This window comes from Arachis ipaensis, chromosome B06 (assembly GCF_000816755.2).
Source record: "Arachis ipaensis cultivar K30076 chromosome B06, Araip1.1, whole genome shotgun sequence".
NCBI lineage: Eukaryota > Viridiplantae > Streptophyta > Magnoliopsida > Fabales > Fabaceae > Arachis > Arachis ipaensis.
In genome coordinates, this window is record NC_029790.2 from 99,934,811 (window position 1) to 99,953,932 (window position 19,122).

Consider the following 19,122-nt stretch of genomic DNA (forward strand, 5'->3'; position numbering starts at 1 on the left):
GTATGCGTACGCGTGAGTTGGCTTGCGTGAAAGGCACAATGTTCGCGCGATGCAGGCACAACTCTCGGGAGAATGGCTTAGAGGTAAAATTTTTGCATCCACGCGTACGCATGGGGGACGCGTGCGCATGGATGGTCGAGAATGCTTGTGTGACGCGTACGCGTGCGGCACGCGTACGCCTAGATTGGTGCCCTATTTTTCAAAATATTTCTATATTTTTGCACCAAACCAAGCATTTCAAATCTCCAAATAGCTACCAAAACACCACAAAACCTTATTTAACATACTAAACTACCAAATAAACTCAACAAATCAATCAAAACATGAAATTAAACTAATTTTTACCAATATTTACAAAATAGAAAAAGGAAAGATTTTACCATGGTGGGGTGTCTCCCACCTAACACTTTTGTTTATTGTCCTTAAGTTGGACTTATGGAGAGCTCCTTATCATCAAGGTGGCTTGTGCTTGTACTCATCTTGGAACATCCACCAATACCTAAGTCTCCAATAAGCTCCATCATCCAAAATTGATACCACCAAGCCTTGATGGAGTTCCTCACAAACCATGAGCTCCCAAAGTGGATCCTCATGAATTCCCGGATCCCATATCTTGTTTCTACACCCATCTTCAAGTTGACTATCATTAATCCATGTGGGTGGTAAGCAAGGTGAATTCTCAATGAAGTGATCAAACATCATCCTAGACCCACTACAAGAAAAACACCCATTCAGGTACACTTGAAAAGTGTAGCCAAAAGTGAAAAAAAAATGATGCCTTAGGCTACGGCTACGTTTTCTGGGCTACGGCTACGCTTTTTGGGGTAATTCCTATTCAGCCGTTGTCTATTCTCAAAGGCTACGCTAATAGGGTGCGCTTTTCAAGTGATGCTATCCAGGACCAAAGGCTACACTTTTCAACTTCCATTTTTACCAGAATAGGCTACGCTTTTCAACGCTACTGCATCACCTATAAAGCGTAGCCACATTGTATACCATATAGCTACTCTATATAAGTGTAGCCTTAGGTCTCTCATTATTTTTTAATATATATATACTTATATTAAAATAAAAAAATAAGTAAAATTAAATTAGCTTCTACAAAATGAATAGAGTTATTCCTTAGTACATCTATAATACACTGCTGTTTATATAATTGTAAACAATTAGAAACAAAAGTCTTCGTAAACAGAAATATACTAATCCAAGAACTTAGGCTCTCTATCAATTAGTTCTTCCTTTGTCTCTCTAGCATTAGCCTTCCACCAAATATACTCATTGCTATCTATCTGAAAACAAAATAAAAAGACACTTCGCATAAAGGAATGTGCCATTTTGTACCAAACCACAAGGGTTCTTAAATCAAAGTCATGAATTCTAGGTACTTGGCAGTGTAAAATCAATTGCAGAAAACAAATGTTGTACAAATATAGAGCAATACTATGCACTTTTGCACCAAATAGAAACTAAAAATAGAGATAATAAAATAGAAGCCTATGCAACTTGATTCCTTAATTTGAAAGCATGATAATGAGTGAAGCAAAAGACAGATACTAATCAGCAAGATTGACAAACTTGACAAAGGCATTAAAATAAATGAGCACTTTTAGCAATCATAATTATTTATACTCTAACTATATCAAAATTGCAAATTGAGCAAAGTAATATAATATAATTTGAAATACTAACAACAAAAATAGCAGAAAGCACTTCTCCAAAAGGACTTTGTACAACAGTAACAAGGGCATAACTGGGACAACTGGGGCAAGAACAAGTGCAGAATTTTGGGAGAATGCAGTAGTTTCCGAAGTCATCTCTACCTTGGCAGCATTTTGATTGAAGACAAGAGCAACTGAAATAGCTCCTCCTCCTCCATTTATAGCACTTTGATCTGAAATAGCTCCTCTTCCATTTTGATTGATGGAGGGAAGACAATTGCAACTGCAGTAATTGCATGGCCTGCAGCATTAATACAAACAAAATTAGGAATTGCTTAGAGTTTCAATCTTCAAAGCTAAACAATATTAACATACTATTCATATGTGAAAATCAAAGAAAGAAAGGCACAGTTACGGCAACAACATTGAAGAGTATGATAGGATTAAGGTTAATAACTTAGTGTAGTACTACAATTAATAGTCAAGACTTAAATGCTGAAGTAGGTTAGGACATTACCAATAATTTAGAATGTCATGAGAAACTTTTTTGAATTTGACAAAACCAAATTATATACGCATTGAAAAACCTAAGAAATGTGCATTAAGAGATTGCATATCAGATAACCCGTCAATCGTCTGATGACAACAGCTAAACACGATAAAGACAACAAGCAATGAATTATATAAGGAATACATTTAATCAATAATTCTAATTCACTAAACTAACCAGAGATCTGGAACCAGTTAGACAATCACAGACATTTATAAAATTATTATTTCCTCTAACAGCAAGAAATCATCATTAATTCATTATTTATTGATGGAATCAATTGAATAAAATAAGCGAAATAGAAACTGCATATTACTAAATCCAGTTATGTAAATACTACTAAATAGCCAAATAAAATACTGTACTTTAAGCCCGAGGGCCCATTTTCTCTCAATAGGGATCTGTGGTCTCATTCCTACTTGATATCTACAACTCTAGCACAAAGAAATCTAATACCAAGAATAGAAAATCTACAACTCCAGCACAAAATCCATAAGAACTCGTTCTAGCAAGAAAGATAGATTCCATCACATGGAGTGTAGAAAGAAATACTGGACTGCTTCCCATTTGACATGGGTATAAAGTTAGAAGCAAGTTAAAAAGTCATATCACTTTCTCTTTTGTTGTAGTGGATGTGAAAATGACTAAACTAATTCACAATTATAAAAATAAAAAAAGAACCACAACAATTTGGATCCCATCACAGCCTTTATCTTTTCTTTCTTGAATTACCTTTCATCTATTGAGTGAGATCATCTTGATTCGCTCTTCCATTCTGTTTTGTTGTTTCGTTCCATGTTAGGTACCAGTTGTTAATACATTAATATCATGTCTTTCTTGATCCTTAAACTATTAAAAAAACAGAGGCATAACAAAAATAAAGAGCAAGCTGAAGTTGATGCATGCCGAAAGAAAATTTCCCTAAACTTTCTTAGTAGCAATCATCTGAATAACTATCAAGGACAACATCATGTACATCATCAAGACACTTCTTAAACAAGTCTTTATATAGATAAACAAAAATCAATTCATTCAAATAAAGCATCAATACCTTTATATAGATATTTTACCTCTCGAAAGTTATAAGCTCATATAGTTAGGTGACTGTAGTAATTAACTACCACTTTTTAACAAAAAACCAGCAACTTTAGCTAATTACTTTCCACTAAGATTACTAGGAACGTAGAACTATATATAATAAGAAAACATCACATCAAATTAATTAATATTAAGAAGAGAACTAGATGAAGTTAGTGTTGTTGGTTGGGTTAGCTGCAGCCTGGTTTTTATATTGGAATTTAATCACGATGAATTGGAAAAAAATATACCTTAGCTGCTCTTGTTCTTGCCCTTGCCCACCTTGACACAACAGATTCTTATTTCTCCACATCAAAGAATGAAACTGAACTCCTTTTAAGAGTAGCAAAATCCAATGCCTTCCACCTTCATCATTCAAAAACATTCAATTATTTACATGTATAATATAGAAATTTAATCAAACACCTAGCGCACACCAAAAAAAAAGACATGTTTTTATGAAAAACTAACCATAGTTCCTCCACCACCACAGCACAATCTGCCAAGTTTCTTCTTGTACGGTAACTCTTATAAACCTTCTGCAGCTTAGTGGCAGCTGCATCGAGCTCATTTTGGAGAAAAAGAAATTAACAAAAACACAAAAAATGCTTGACAATTAGTACTATAGTAGTAGTAGTAGGCAAGGAATCAAATTTCTGGAAGCTTTGGTGGAAGTTATGCATGTCTTCCATAAAGGACTAACTAACTATATATAGTATTTTAAAAGAAACGACAATACAGAGGGAAATAAGAGGAAAGTTGCAGTGGAACCCTACCCTACCATGTTATTTATTAGCAAGGGGCTGAGTACTTAGAATCAAATAATTTTAGGAGAGTGGATAATAGGCTGGAGACTGCAGCAGCACAGATAAATATTTTCGTCCAATTCTTCCTACTTTATTCATTCACACTCATTAGTTTTATAGTAATCCTTTAATTTTAACGAAATTTCTGCAAAATTATTATTTTCTCTGGATACGTAATTAAATAATAATACATTACAATTCTTTTTATAAGGAATGGCCATTTAATTGCAACAAGAATGAGAAGCTACATAAGATTTTATACAGCTGTTTTTATCCATATGTGTAATTGACTCAAAACTTGGCTAATAAAACTCCTATTTCCACGGTGCTTCATCAAATAACAGCATTATACATTCTAGGACCAAGTTTTCCCCTTTTTCCCATTTACTGTTTAATTGACTATTATCACTAAAATTCAAAGCATCTATGAAAATATTATATTCTTTTCAAAATGAATTTCAATTTAGTTAAAAGTGATATATTTTTAAAGAACCAATTTATCTGAATAATAGATTACTTCAGTAACATGCTTGAGTTTGTGTATTGCAGATTGCCCTGAATTACATGTTCATTCCATTAATCTGGGAGCACATTCTAATCTTAGTTTAGTTTCCCTCCTTCACTATTAATCCTTAATTTGTTGCTTCTGCTATATATATTCCTCACATTATTTCACTTATATAATGTGTCTTAAGTAACAAAATCACTTTCTGGTTCTATAAGTTTATAACTTTTTCCTCATTTCAAACAATTCAAAATACTCATTGCTAGGATAAGCTGTGTGTGATATCTTCAATCATATGACCCTCTTTTACATGACCAAATATTCTAGCAGAACTTTTCCAGGTACAAGAAATTTTATTTCAAAGTTGCCTATAAGATTTACATGCATCTTTCCTTGACCATATTCTTTTCATGTGTTGATATGTTTTCATTTTTGGATTGTTCATTGATTCCTTACTAGAAAATTACAAATCTTCTTATTTATTTATTCAAGGGTTTAGCTCCAAGCGTATCTGGCTCATGCATCAACTTGGTTTACTCTCAAATTTCAACATTCTAATTGAAATATAAGAAACAAATAAGAGCAAAGTTGTTGTGTTTGTGATTACCGAGCAGAAACCGGTTTCTAAAATCAGAACCCTAAACTCCTCAAATTTCAGAACCAAATAGAAATTAATACATACCTAATCGACGACGTGAGCACAGAGAGGACGATAAGAAGCACAGAGATTGACGATGGTGAGGGCGGCGCAGCGATGATCAGTGCAGGAGGGTCGAGAAGGAGCGACGGTCGAGTGGTGAGTGGTGTGTAGCGGTGAGTGGTGAGCGTGCAGCGATGTGGTGAGTGGTGAGTGGTGAGTGGGGGGCGACGATGGTCAATGGCGATAGCGAGAGGGTTTTTGATCTTCATGATGGTGAGCTCTCTGAAAGTGTTTTCTTCGAGCTTTGGAGGTGAGTGATGATGAGCTTTGGAGGGAAAGGAAAAAAATTTCACTAAGTGTGTGAGTTGAGTGTGCTTTCAGGGAAAAAGAGGAAAAAAATTCACGAAAGTGTCAAGCTTTTGCCTCAACATACATTAGGCATCACTTTTGAAGTGCACCTAAAACTTAACAAATAAGCTACTCTTTAAAAGCGTTCTCTTTGATATAAAAAGTGCATCCAAAGATATCAACATACGGCTACGCTTTATAAGTGATTTCTATAATACCTAAGGCTACACTTTTTAAATGATGCCACAATTGTGTTTTCTTTAATACCTATTCTACACTTTTCAAATGTAGCTTAAAAAAAGTGTGGCTGAATGGGTATTTTTCTTGTAGTGACCCAAGCAATCTAGTCCTACACCAATCCTTGTAATTAAGCTTTGAGCATCTAACCATAATGAACCTTGATTTACGATGCCAACCACTAACCATCTCCGTTTTGCGTTTAAAGCCACAAATATGTCTAAGTTGACCATCCGTCTCAAGCAAACCGTATTCAAAGGGAATCTTGAAGCTTAAGTATAAGGAATTCACCCACTTGAATGAAAGAATGGATGGTGATGGCTTGGGGAGAGGTATTTTCAATGTTCTTACAAGCTCTACTCCCTTGTGTTCTTCCTTGTTACCTCCACCTCTTCACAAACTTCTTCATTTTCAATCCTTTGTTCATCAATTTCATCTAACTTTTCTCCATCGCTCAAATCATAAATGGGAGAATGAGAAAAATCTACCTCCACATTGCTCTCTATCTCATTGGGAGAAGGTTCTTCAAGTTAAAAGGATTCACCACCAAGAAGATTGGATGCATGATCTTTATCTCCAAGGGAACTCCATCCTTGCTTCATTCCTTCCAAGTCTTCATTCAAGAATTGTTTTGGAGGTTGTGCACTCTCCTCCTCAACATCAAATTCAATCCTCTTGGAAGAATTCTCTATGATTTTAGCTTCCCATGGAGGTTGATAAACCCATATTTTATTATATATTATGTGCCTAATTTGAGTGATTTATTCAATCCTTCACCCACTAATTCATATTAATTGTATGGTTTTACTTTCCCTTCCTTATTATGTGATGTATGTGAAAAACATGTTTCCTATGCTTTAAAAGTAATTATTTTAATTTCCCTTTATTACCATTTGATGCCGTGACTCGTGTGTTGAGTAATTTCAGATCTTCTAAGGCAGGAATGACTTAAAGGATGGGAAGGAAACATACAAAATTGGAAGGAAAGCATAAAACAGAATTTTGAAGAAACAGGCAGCGACGCGATCGCATGGACGACGCGGCCGCATGCCAGCGCGAATTAACAGCGACGCGACCGCGTGCATGACGCGATCGTGCGCCTTAAGCGAAACGCATATGACGCGGACGCATGAGTGACGCGACCGCGCGACAAGGAAAATTCCAATTGATGCGACTGCGTGACCCACGCGGCCGCGTGACAGAGGCTACGCACCAAAAATTACAGAAAATGCTACCAGCGATTTCTGAAGCCCTTTTTGGCCCAAATCCAAGTCCAGAAGGCACATATCAGAGGTTATGAAGTGGGGAAATGCATCCATTCAGAGGGAGAGTCTCCAATTAGTTACTATTCATGATTTAGATGTAGTTTTGAGGGAGGTTCTCTCCTCTCTCTTTAGGATTAGGATTTAGATTTAGGATTTTATTCGCTTTCAAGATTATCTTTTTATCAGGTTCAACATTCCTTTTTATTTATCTTTTCAATTTAATTTATGAATTCTTCTATGTTACATATTACTCTTTTGGATTAATGTTAATTGAGGTATTTCAGTTCATTATTGCTCTCCTTTATTTATATTACTGTTGCTTCCAATCTGAAGACATTTTTATTCCGGTAGATTTACTTTTTCCCTTTTTGGTCTTGGTTAAGAAATCAGTAACTCAGGAGTTATCAAACTTGCTCCTCATCTTCAAAACCCCGATTTACAATCTCCATAACCGATAATAAGAACATACTTCCCTGCAGTTCCTTGAGAAGACAACCCGAGGTTTAAATACTTCGGTTATCAATTTATTTAGGGGTGTGTTACTTGTGACAACCAAAATATTTGTACGAAGGGATTTCTGTTAGTTTAGAAACTATACCTACAACACGACTGTTTTTATAAAATTCTTTACTGGCAAAAATCCTAACGTCAAAAAAATGGCGCCGTTTCCGGGGAACTGCAATTGTGTGCCTTATTATTGGTTATTGTAAATATTTTTCTTTTACTTGTTTATTTGTCTTTATTTTCTCTTTTTGTTTCCATTAGCTACTATGAATTCTCACCCCTCTCGCTTCGAGTTCGGTTCTAATATTGTTGAAAGGAGTGAAAGTTATAACAGGAACATGCATCAAGGTCAGAGCAATCAAAGATGGATGGAGCCAAGAGGATCTGATTAACCCTTTAGGCAACAACACCCTCCAAGATGTCATGGACAAAGACCATTCTACAATGCATACCAAGCAAATAGACATGGTGGACAACCTCGTAGTTACCAACAAGTCCCACCCTGTGCTTATAGGCCATCCTCTCAACATAACTTCGAACCACCACACTCACAAGCTTCTTTTCACCATTCGCCACCATACGATCCTCATTTACCCCGATCCCAATCCAATTACTCCCAAACACCACCACTTCCCAATGTACCACGTCCAAATCCAGCACCCCGAGAATCAGAGGTTCGCCTCAAGGAAACAGTAGATCAACTTCAAACAACCCTTTATCAACTGGAGCAAGCAATAAGTCAATTATCTTCTAGATGTTCGAACATTCAAGGACCTCCTACAACTCCGTGTGGACAATCTAATGATGAGCGTAGCATGAAGGAGATACTAGAAACTCCAGTGGACAGAACAGAGCATGACTTCGTACTGGAACAAGTAGAGGAAGCTGTCATTACACAAGAAGAAGAGTTGGTTGAAGACCTAGGAGACGCTGAGCCTCCATGGGAATCCAGAGTTGTGGAGAATTCTGTCAAGGACGTTACAATTAATGGTAAGGAGGATAGTACACAGCCCCCAAGGCAAGTCTTTTATGAAGAACTGGACGGAATAATCCAAGAAGCAAGTTTCCTTGATGATGATGATCTCAAGTCAAGTTCTCCTAGTAGTGAACTTGCACCAGCAAGTGAATTCTCTGAGATTGAAGAATCTTCCCCAAGTGAATACGAAGACGATATGGAGGTAGATTTCTCTCAACCTCCCGTTTATGACTTAAGTGACGAGGAAGACATAGAAGGCTTTGATCAGGACATGGATGCAATTGAAGAAGTCTGCAAGGAAGTGAAGAAATTCACAGAAGAGCACAAGGGAGTAGAACTCACAGAACCACTGGAAACACCTATCCCAAGGCCATTACCGCCTAATACAAGCTTCAAGTGGGTACAATCCTTAACCTTTATCTTTACTTTTCCGCTTGAATATGGTTTGCTTGAAACAGATGGCCAGCTTAGAACCCTCTGCGACTTTAAGAGTAAGAGGGAAATGGCTCGTACTCAGAGCTGGTGCACAAGGTTCAATAAGGTTCCACGCTTCAACTTGAAGTGTGCGGGTTGGCATCATGATCTATCGAATGAATCTCAGAAAACGTTTGGCCACTTTGGTGAAAATCTACTTTCTAAACCACCCGGATGGAAAAATATAGATCAAGATGAAGGTGGATTTAAAAGCAAGGTTTGGGATCCTGGAATCTATTCTGACATTTGTCACCCCGGGAGCCTGAGAATATGTTTGAAGCTGCTCAGAAGCTTCACATGCCTAGTTTGGGACCCCGAAGGCTATTGGCATTCCAAACATTGGTGGAGATTTCTGGATGAATTTAAGTGCAAGCCACCATAACAGGAAGCTCATCCAATGTCCAACTTAAGGACTTTAACTAAAAGTGCTAGGTGGGAGACAACCCACCATGGTATGATCATTTGTTTTTCAGCTTTATTTCGTGTTATTTATTTTTATTTTTTAATTTCCTTTTTCAAATTGAACCTGAATACTATTCATTTGCATTGCATACTGCATACTTGCATACCTGCATATAAAAAAAAGGGGTGCACGACGCGACCGCATCACTCATGCGATCGCGTCACTTTCGAAAAACACTACCCACGCGTCCGCGTCATTCACGCGGCCGTGTGATCTTGAGATCGGCGTAAATCCCCAACGTCCAGAGAGTTAGGCTAGAATCGTGCGGCCATTGTGCGTTTCACACAAAACGACCCACGCGGTCACGTCCCTGACGCGATCGCGTCACTTGCACAACACCAATCCCACGCGACAGTGTGAGTGACGCGATCGGGTCGCATGGATTGCACCACCACCCCAGAGGAGACAGAGAGTTGCACTGAAACGACGCTGGAATTGTGCATTTAGCACAATTTCCAGCGACGCGGTCGCATGCCTCACGCGACTGCGTCATTCATAATTTACCCATTCCACGCGATCGCGCCATCCACGCGATCGCGTCGACCCCCATTTCACCCCGGCCACGCGACCGCGTGCCCCATGCGATCGCGTGGATTCAAATTTAATAACCCTCAACCACGCGAAACCCTACCCATTCGCGCCCCCCATCCCCCTCTCCTTCCTCTCTTCTCTCCACACCACCACCCACAACTTCCAACCACCACCCAGCCACCCTACGCCGCCGCCGCACCGCCAACCACCCCCCAGACCTCACCCCACCACCACCCCTCCCCCATTCTCCCCCTCTTTCTTCTTCTTTCTCCCTCTTCCTCCACAGCTACCCCTGCTACCACCACTGCACCTCTACCTGCCTCAGAGCCGGTTTATCACCTAGTGCACCGCCTGTATCGATAGCTAGACCAGATAGAGCGCCGCAACCGGCACCGATATGAGAGAGCTGAGCGTCGCAGCAAGCGACGCTATGAGCACCTGAAGCTGATGATACAATCTGGCGATATCCCCTCCGAGCCTGACACACCATCAGAGCCATCTGAGGAGGAGGCAGATGATCACGAGGCAGATACCCACCCCTAGAGAAAGGCTGAGCAGGCAGGCACAGAGCAGGCTGCATCATAGCAGGAGGCCCCGCATCAGATTCAGGTTTCTGACCCTGAGATCCCTATTCAGTCAGCACCTCCTCTGCAGCAGGCAGACCCTCAGACCACCACCACAGAGACTCCAGCTACCCACCCTTCCGGTGATGACACCCCTTCACACACTGCTTGAGTGAGCATCAGGGACGATGCTTCATTTTAAGTGTGGGGAGGTCGCCATCTCTAGCATTTTTTTTTGGTGAACCAAATACAGACTCTTTCATTTTATTTTGCTATTTTTCTGTATTTTTCTCTTTTATTTTTATTTTTATTTTCTCAGCACTTATACACTGCTATTTTCATGTATTTTGACTTTATTGCTGCATGTTGCACCTTAGTTCATATTTTAGCTATTTAGTTTAGTTGCAATTCTAACTTATTAGTTATAGAAATTGTGGATTGATTAGTGTAGTTTACCCTTTTTTTTAGCATAAGATAACTTAGTTTAATTTGAAAATATAAAAAGGAAGTAAACTGGAGACTTGAACATAATAGAAACAACCCACACCTTGTATATATAACATTCCATGTTAGTTAGTTAACAACATTTCATCAAGGAGAAACACAAACTTTAAAGCCACTCAAAATAAATTTTACATTGAGAATAATGGGAACTCTTGATTTTTACTTGCATGACATATATAACTGATATATGATTTCTGAGTTAGAGAACATACAGCCTGTAAGTTTTGAGCTTAATTGTATGGTTACATTCAAACCATAATTTTTATTCCTTTGTGTTCCACCCTTCTTATTTATTCTGGTGTTCTTTACTTTGTTTTAATCTATATATCCGATTATAGAATAGAAATACATACCAAGAGAGTGATTGAGGCCATTGTTGATTTTAGCTCACTTATCCCAAATTAGCCTACCTTTTACATCACCCTTGTTAGCCCCCTTGAGCCTTTAAATCCCCTCATATTCTACAAACCACATTACTAGCCTTAAGCAGAAAAACAAAATAAAAATCCTAAGTTGAATCCTTGATTAGCTTAAGATAGAAATTGTGTAATTGTTTAAGTGTGGAAAACCTTTTGGGAACATGGATGATAAAAACAAAGGGTAGAAAGTTGAAAAGAATAAAATAATTCAAAATAAAAATTTTTTGGGAAGCATGCTCATGTGAAATCAAAATAATTGAATTACCATGTGCATTAAAAATATATATATATTCAGTATTTGAATAAAGGGGATACAAAAGAATTCCCCAAATGCAAAATAAAGCAATGCACATGGGACAAAATTAAAACTAATGCATGAGCATGTAACATCAAAAGTGGAAAAAATATGGGAAAAAAGGTAAAGAAGCTTTGCTTTACAAGTTATGTATGTTAGGTGAGATCTTAGACTAATCAAGGATTCGGTCAATTAGCTCACTTAGCCTTATACATATACCCTTACCTTTACCTTGGCCCCATTACAAACTTAGTTAAAGACCTCATGACTTTTGTATGCCTATATTCTATAATTGTTGATTGGTTAGATGAAGAACAAAGTTATAGAAAGTAAGGATAAAAAGAAGAATAGAGTAATTAACCCAATAAACACTGAGTGACCAGAGAGTAAAAACAAAATCCAGTGAGGGTTCAATAGCTCATTAACATATATCTCTGCTTGAATTATTAATCGTCTTACAAGTTTATAAAATATTTTCCTATCTCAATTGTAAAAGTGCTTTATCTTTATCTGAGATCTGGCTATATATATGATTCCTTGAGAAATGTGAATTAATTCAACTACATGTGAGCTTTATATACAAGTGAATAAAAATAATTAGAATTGCATGATGCATTTAGGTAGTTGCATTTAGAATAGATTGCATTGCATGAGATTCCACCACTTCAACCTTACCTTACTCTTTATCTTGGATTTAGCATGAGGACATGCTATTGTTTAAGTGTGGGGAGGTTGATAAACCCATATTTTATGATATATTCTGTGCCTAATTTGAGTGATTTATTCAATCCTTCACCCACTTATTCATATTAATTGCATGGTTTTACTTTCCCTTCCTTATTATGTGATGTATGTAAAAAACATGTTTCCTATGCTTTAAAAGTAGTTATTTTAATTTCCCTTTATTACCATCCGATGCCGTGACTCGTGTGTTGAGTAATTTCAGATCTTCTAAGGCAGGAATGACTTAAAGGATGGGAAGGAAACATACAAAATTGGAAGGAAAGCATAAAACAGAGTTTTTGAAGAAACAGGCAGCGACGCGATCGCATGGACGACGCGGCCGCATGCCAGCGCGAATTAACAGCGACGCGACCGCGTGCTTGACGTGATCGCGCGCCTTAAGCGAAACGCATATGACGCGGACACATGACTGATGCGACCGCGCGACAAGGAAAACTCCAATTGACGCGACCGCGTGACCCACGCGGCCGCGTGATAGAGGCCACGCACCAGAAATTACAGAAAACGCTCCCAGCGATTTCTGAAGCCTTTTTTGGCCCAAATCCAAGTCCAGAAGGCACATATCAGAGGTTATGATGTGGGGAAATACATCCATTCAGAGGGAGAGTCTCCAATTAGTTACTATTCATGATTTAGATGTAGTTTTGAGGGAGGTTCTCTCCTCTCTCTTTAGGATTAGGATTTAGATTTAGGATTTTATTCGCTTTCAGGATTATCTTTTTATCAGGTTCAACATTCCTTTTTATTTATCTTTTCAATTTAATTTATGAATTCTTCTATGTTACAGATTACTCTTTTGGATTAATGTTAATTGAGGTATTTCAGTTTATTATTGCTCTCCTTTATTTATATTACTGTTGCTTCCAATCTGAAGACATTTTTATTCCGGTAGATTTACTTTTTCCTTTTTTGGTCTTGGTTAAGAAATCAGTAACTCAGGAGTTATCAAACTCAAACATGATTGATAATTGTTCTCTTTGCTAATTGAATTGAACTTCAACAATCCCAATCTTTCCTTAGGGATTAACTAGGATTTGAGGATCTAACTAATTAGTCACTTGACTTTTCTTTACTTTAAGTAAAGACTAACTGAGTGGAATTAAGATTCAATCTTCATCATCATTGATAAGGATAACTAGGATAGGACTTCTAATTTCTCATACCTTGCCAAAAGTTTATTCTATAGTTATTTATTTACTTTACAGTCTTTTACTTATTTCAATTTCAATTTAAATTACTTGCTCCTCATTTTCAAAACCCCGATTTACAATCTCCATAACCGATAATAAGAACATACTTCCCTGCAGTTCCTTAAGAAGACGACCCGAGGTTTAAATACTTCGATTATCAATTTATTTAGGGGTTTGTTACTTGTGACAACCAAAACATTTGTACGAAGGGATTTCTGTTGGTTTAGAAACTATACCTACAGCGCGACTATTTTTATAAAATTCTTTACTGGCAAAAATCCTAACGTCAGAGGTTCCGCATCTCCTAGGTCTTCAACCACTTCTTCCTTCTCTTCAATCATCATAGGCTCCTCCAATTGTTCCAAAACAAAGCAACATCCCCCATTCTCTACCGGGGTTTCCAATCTCTCCTTCATGCTATGCTCGTCAGTTGATTTTCCACATATGACCATGGGAGTGCTTTGAGTGCTCAAGCATTGGGAGGCTAACCGGCTCACTACCTCGGTCAAGGTAGCCATAACTTCTAGTGTCTCCCTTTACATTTCTCTTTGCCCTTGAAGTATAAGGCCAAGGGTTTCATCCTTTGAGGATTGGGGTGGGTAGGAGGGTTCATCATTTTGGAGAAGGGGTTCATGATAGGAAGGTGGTTCATTATGATAAGAATGTGGTGGTGTATATTGAGGTGGTTCTTAAGAGTATTGGTATTAGAATGGTGGTTGATAAACCCATATTTTATGATATATTTTGTGCTTAATCTGAGTGATCTATTAAATCCTTCACCCACTTATTCATATTAATTGCATTGTTTTACTTTCCCTTCCTTATTATGTGATGTATGTGAAAAACATTTTTCCTATGCTAAAAATAATTATTTTGATTACCCTTTATTTCCATTCGATGCCGTGATTTGTGTGTTGAGTAGTTTCAGATCTTCTAAGGCAGGAATGACTTAAAGGATGGAAAGGAAACCTACAAAATTGGAAGGAAAGCACCAAACGGAGTTTTTGAAGAAACTGGCATCCACGCGATCGCATGGGCGACTCGGCCGCATGCCAGCACGAATCAACAGTGACGCGACCGCGTGACTGACGCGATCGCGCGCCACAAGCAGAACGCACATGATGCGGCCGCATGACTGACGCGACCGTGTGATAAGAAAAACTCCAACTGACGCGACCGCGTGACCCACGCGGACGCGTTACAGAGGCCACGCACCAGAAATTGCAGAAAACGCTCATAGCGAATTCTGAAGCCCTTTTTGGCCCAAATCCAAGTCCAGAAGGCATAGACCAGAGGTTATGAAGTGGGGGAATGCATCCATTCAGGGAGAGTCTCCAATTAGTTAGTTTTCCATGATTTAGATTTAGTTTTGAGAGAGGTTCTCTCCTCTCACTTTAGGATTAGGATTTAGATTTAGGATTTTATTCGCTTTCCGGATTACCTCTTTATCAGGTTCAATATTCCTTTTTATTATTTTCTCAATTTTATTTATGAATTCTTCCATGTTACAGATTACTCTTTGAATTAATGTTATTTGAGGTATTTCAGTTTAATATTGCTCTCTTTTATTTATGTTACTTTTATCCCCAATCTGAAGACATTTTTATTCCAGTAGATTTACTTTTTCCCTTTTTGGTCTTGGTTAAGAAATCAGTAACTCAGGAGTTATCAAACTCAAACATGATTGATAATCGTTATCTTTGCTAATTGAATTGAACTTCAATAATCCCAATCTTTCCTTAGGGATTAACTAGGATTTGAGGATCTAACTAATTAGTCACTTGACCTTCCCTTGCAATAGCAAAGGTTAACTAAGTGGAATTAAGATTCAATTTTCATCATCATTGATAAGGGTAACTAGGATAGGACTTCTAATTTCTCATACCTTGCCAAAAGTGTATTTTATAGTTATTTATTTACTTTACATTCTTCTATTTATCTCAATTGAAATTTAAATTACTTGCTCCCTACCTTCAAAACCCCAATTTACAATCTTCATAACCAATAATAAGAACATACTTCCCTGCAGTTCCTTGAGAAGACGACCCGAGGTTTAAATACCTCGGTTATCAATTTATTTAGGGGTTTGTTACTTGTGACAACCAAAACGTTTGTACGAAGGGATTTTTGTTGGTTTAGAGACTATATCTACAACACGACTGTTTTTATAAAATTCTTTACTGGCAAAAATCCCAACGTCAAAATGGCGCCGTTGCCGGGGAACTGCAATTGTGTGCCTTATTATTGGTTGTTGTAAATATTTTTCTTTTACTTGTTCATTTGTCTTTATTTTCCCTTTTTATTCCCATTAGCTACTATGAATTCTCACCCCTGTCGCTTTGAGTTTGGTTCTAATATTGTTGAAAGGAGTGAAAGTTATAACATGAACATGCATCAAGGTCAGAGCAATCAAAGACGGATGGAGCCAAGAGGATCTGATCAACCCTTTAGGCAACAACACCCTCCAAGATGTCATGGACAAAGACCATTCTACAATGCATACCAAGCAAATAGACATGGTGGACAACCTCGTAGTTACCAACAAGTCCCACTCTGTGCTTATAGGCCATCCTCTCAAGATAACTTCGAACCACCACACTCACAAGCTTCTTTTCACCATTCGCCACCATACGATCCTCATTTACCCCGATCCCAATCCAATTACTCCCAAACATCACCACTTTCCAATGTACCACGTCCAAATCCATCATCCCGAGAATCAGAAGTTTGCCTCAAGGAAACAGTAGATCAACTTCAAACAACCCTTCATTAACTAGAGCAAGCAATAAGTCAATTATATTCCAGACGTTCGAATATTCAAGGACCCTCCACAGCCCCATGTGGACAATCTAACGATGAGCGTAGCATGAAGGAGATACTAGAAACTCCAGTGGACAGAACAAGGCATGACTTCATACTGGAACAAGTAGAGGAAGCTGTCATTATACAAGAAGAAGAGTTGGTTGAAGACTTAGGAGACGCTGAACTTCCATGGGAATCCAGAGTTGTGGAGAACTCTGTCAAGGATGTTACAACTAATGCTAAGGACGATAGTAGACAACCCCCAGAGCAAGTCTTTTATGAAGAACTAGACGGAATAATCCAAGAAGCAAGTTTTCTTGATGATGATAGTCACAAGTCAAGTTCTCCTAGTAATGAACTTGCATCCGGAAGTGAATTCTCTGAGATCGAAGAACCTTCCCCAAGTGAATACGAAGATGATGCGGAGGTAGACTTCTCCCAACCTCCCGCTTATGACTTGAGTGATGAGGAAGACATAGAAGACTTTGATCAGGAAGAAGTTGCATTTGAAGAATTCTGCAAAGAAGTGGAGAAATTCACAGAAGAGCACAAGGGTGTAAAGCTCACAGAACCACTGGAAACACCTATCCCAAGGCCATTACCACCCAATACAAGCTTCAAGTGGGTACAATCCTTAACCTTTAGCTTTATTTTTCCACTAGAATATGGTTTGCTTGAAACAGATGGCCAGCTTAGAGCTCTCTGCGGCTTTAAAAGTAAAAGGGAAATGGCTCGTACTCAGAGCTGGTGCACAAGGTTCAATAAGGTTCCACGCTTCAACTTAAAGTGCACGGATTGGCATCATAATCAATCGAATGGATCTCGGGAAACGTTTGGTTATTCTGGTGAGAATCTAATTTCTAAATCGCCTAGATGGAAAAATATAGATCAAGACGAAGGCGGATTTAAAAGCCAAGTTTGGGATCCTGGAATCTATTCTGACACTCGTCACCCCGGGAGCCTGAGAATCTATTTGAAGCTGCTCAGAAGCTTTACATGCCTAGTTTGGGACCCCGGAGGCTATTGGCATTCCAAGCATTAGTGGAGATTTCTGGATGAATTTAAGCATAAGCCACCATAACAGGAAGCTCATCCAATGTCCAACTTAAGGACTTTAACTAAAAGTGCTAGGTGGGAGACAACCCACCATGGTATGATCATTCCTTTTTCATTTTTTATTCAGTTTTACTTGTTTTCAAGTTTTATTTTATTTTATTATATTGAACCTGGAGTTTTGCATAGCCTTCATATTAAGCATTGCATTCTGCATACTGCATAAAAAAAAAGGGGTGCGCGACGCGACCACATCATTCATGCGATCGCGTCAAGTTGCGAAAACACTCCCCACGCGTCCGCATCATTCACGCGGCCGCGTGATCTGGAGATCGGCGCAAACATCCAACGTCCAGAAAGTTAAGCTGGAATTGTGCGGCCATTGTGCGTTTTGCACAAAACGCCCACGCGGTCGCGTCCCTGACGCGATCGCGTCACTTACACAATGTCAATCCTACGCGACAGCGTGAGCGACGTGATCGCGTCGCATGGATTGCACAACACCCCAAAAAGGAGACAGAGAGTTGCGCTGAAACGACGCTGGAATCGTGCATTTAGCACAATTTCCAGCGACGCGATCGCATGCCTCAGGCGATTGCGTCCTTCGCTCCCTAATCCATTCCATGCGACCGCGTGCCCCACGCGATCGCGTCAACCACCATTTCAGCCTAACCACGCGACCGCGTGCCCCACGCGATCGCGTGGATTCAAATTTCATAACCCCCCCAGTCACGCGAACCCTACCATTCCCCCCCCCCCAAATCCTTCTCCTTCCTCTCTTCTTCTCCAACCACCCAACCACCACCCAGCCACCATCACTGACCGCCGCCACCCCGCTGACCACCCAGACCCCGCCGCCACGCCACCCCCTTCCTCCTTCCCCTTCTTTCTTTTTCTTCCTTCTTCCTCCTCCCTCCACCGCCACTGCCCCCTCCGCGATCACCACCCCACCGCGCCGCCGTCACCGCCGCGCCCCCATCCGCCACCCACGCCCCCTTCCCTTCCTTCCCTTTCCCCTACCCCCATTACCCTTCCCGAAGCCCCTGCCTCCGAACAGTACCCGCCGCCGCCGCGCCACCCCCAACCGCCGCGTCGGACGCCGCCACCACCATCTCCCAGCTACCTCTCTACCCCACTTTTTTTTCCTGCACTTTCCAGGTTCCGCTTAACGCCACCCTTCTATCATTCGTAGTTAACTCCATATTTTTTCTGATTTTGTTCATCATTAGGCTAGTTAGAGATGCATGTTGTAGTGGATTTTAGGTTGTTAGGTAGCCTAGGATGTGGTTAGTGGATTTAGGCCTGATTAATTGCGCTGTTCGTGTTTCTTGTTTTATAATTTTTGCAATTCTGCTCCCTTCCCGAATCCCCTGCCTCCAAACAGCACCCGCCTCCGCCGCGCCAGACGCCACCGCCACCATCCCCCAGCCACCTCTCTGCCCCACTCTCCTTAATTCGCTTACTAGGTTCCAACGAACGCCACCCTTCTATCCATTCGTAGTTAATTCATATTTTTCT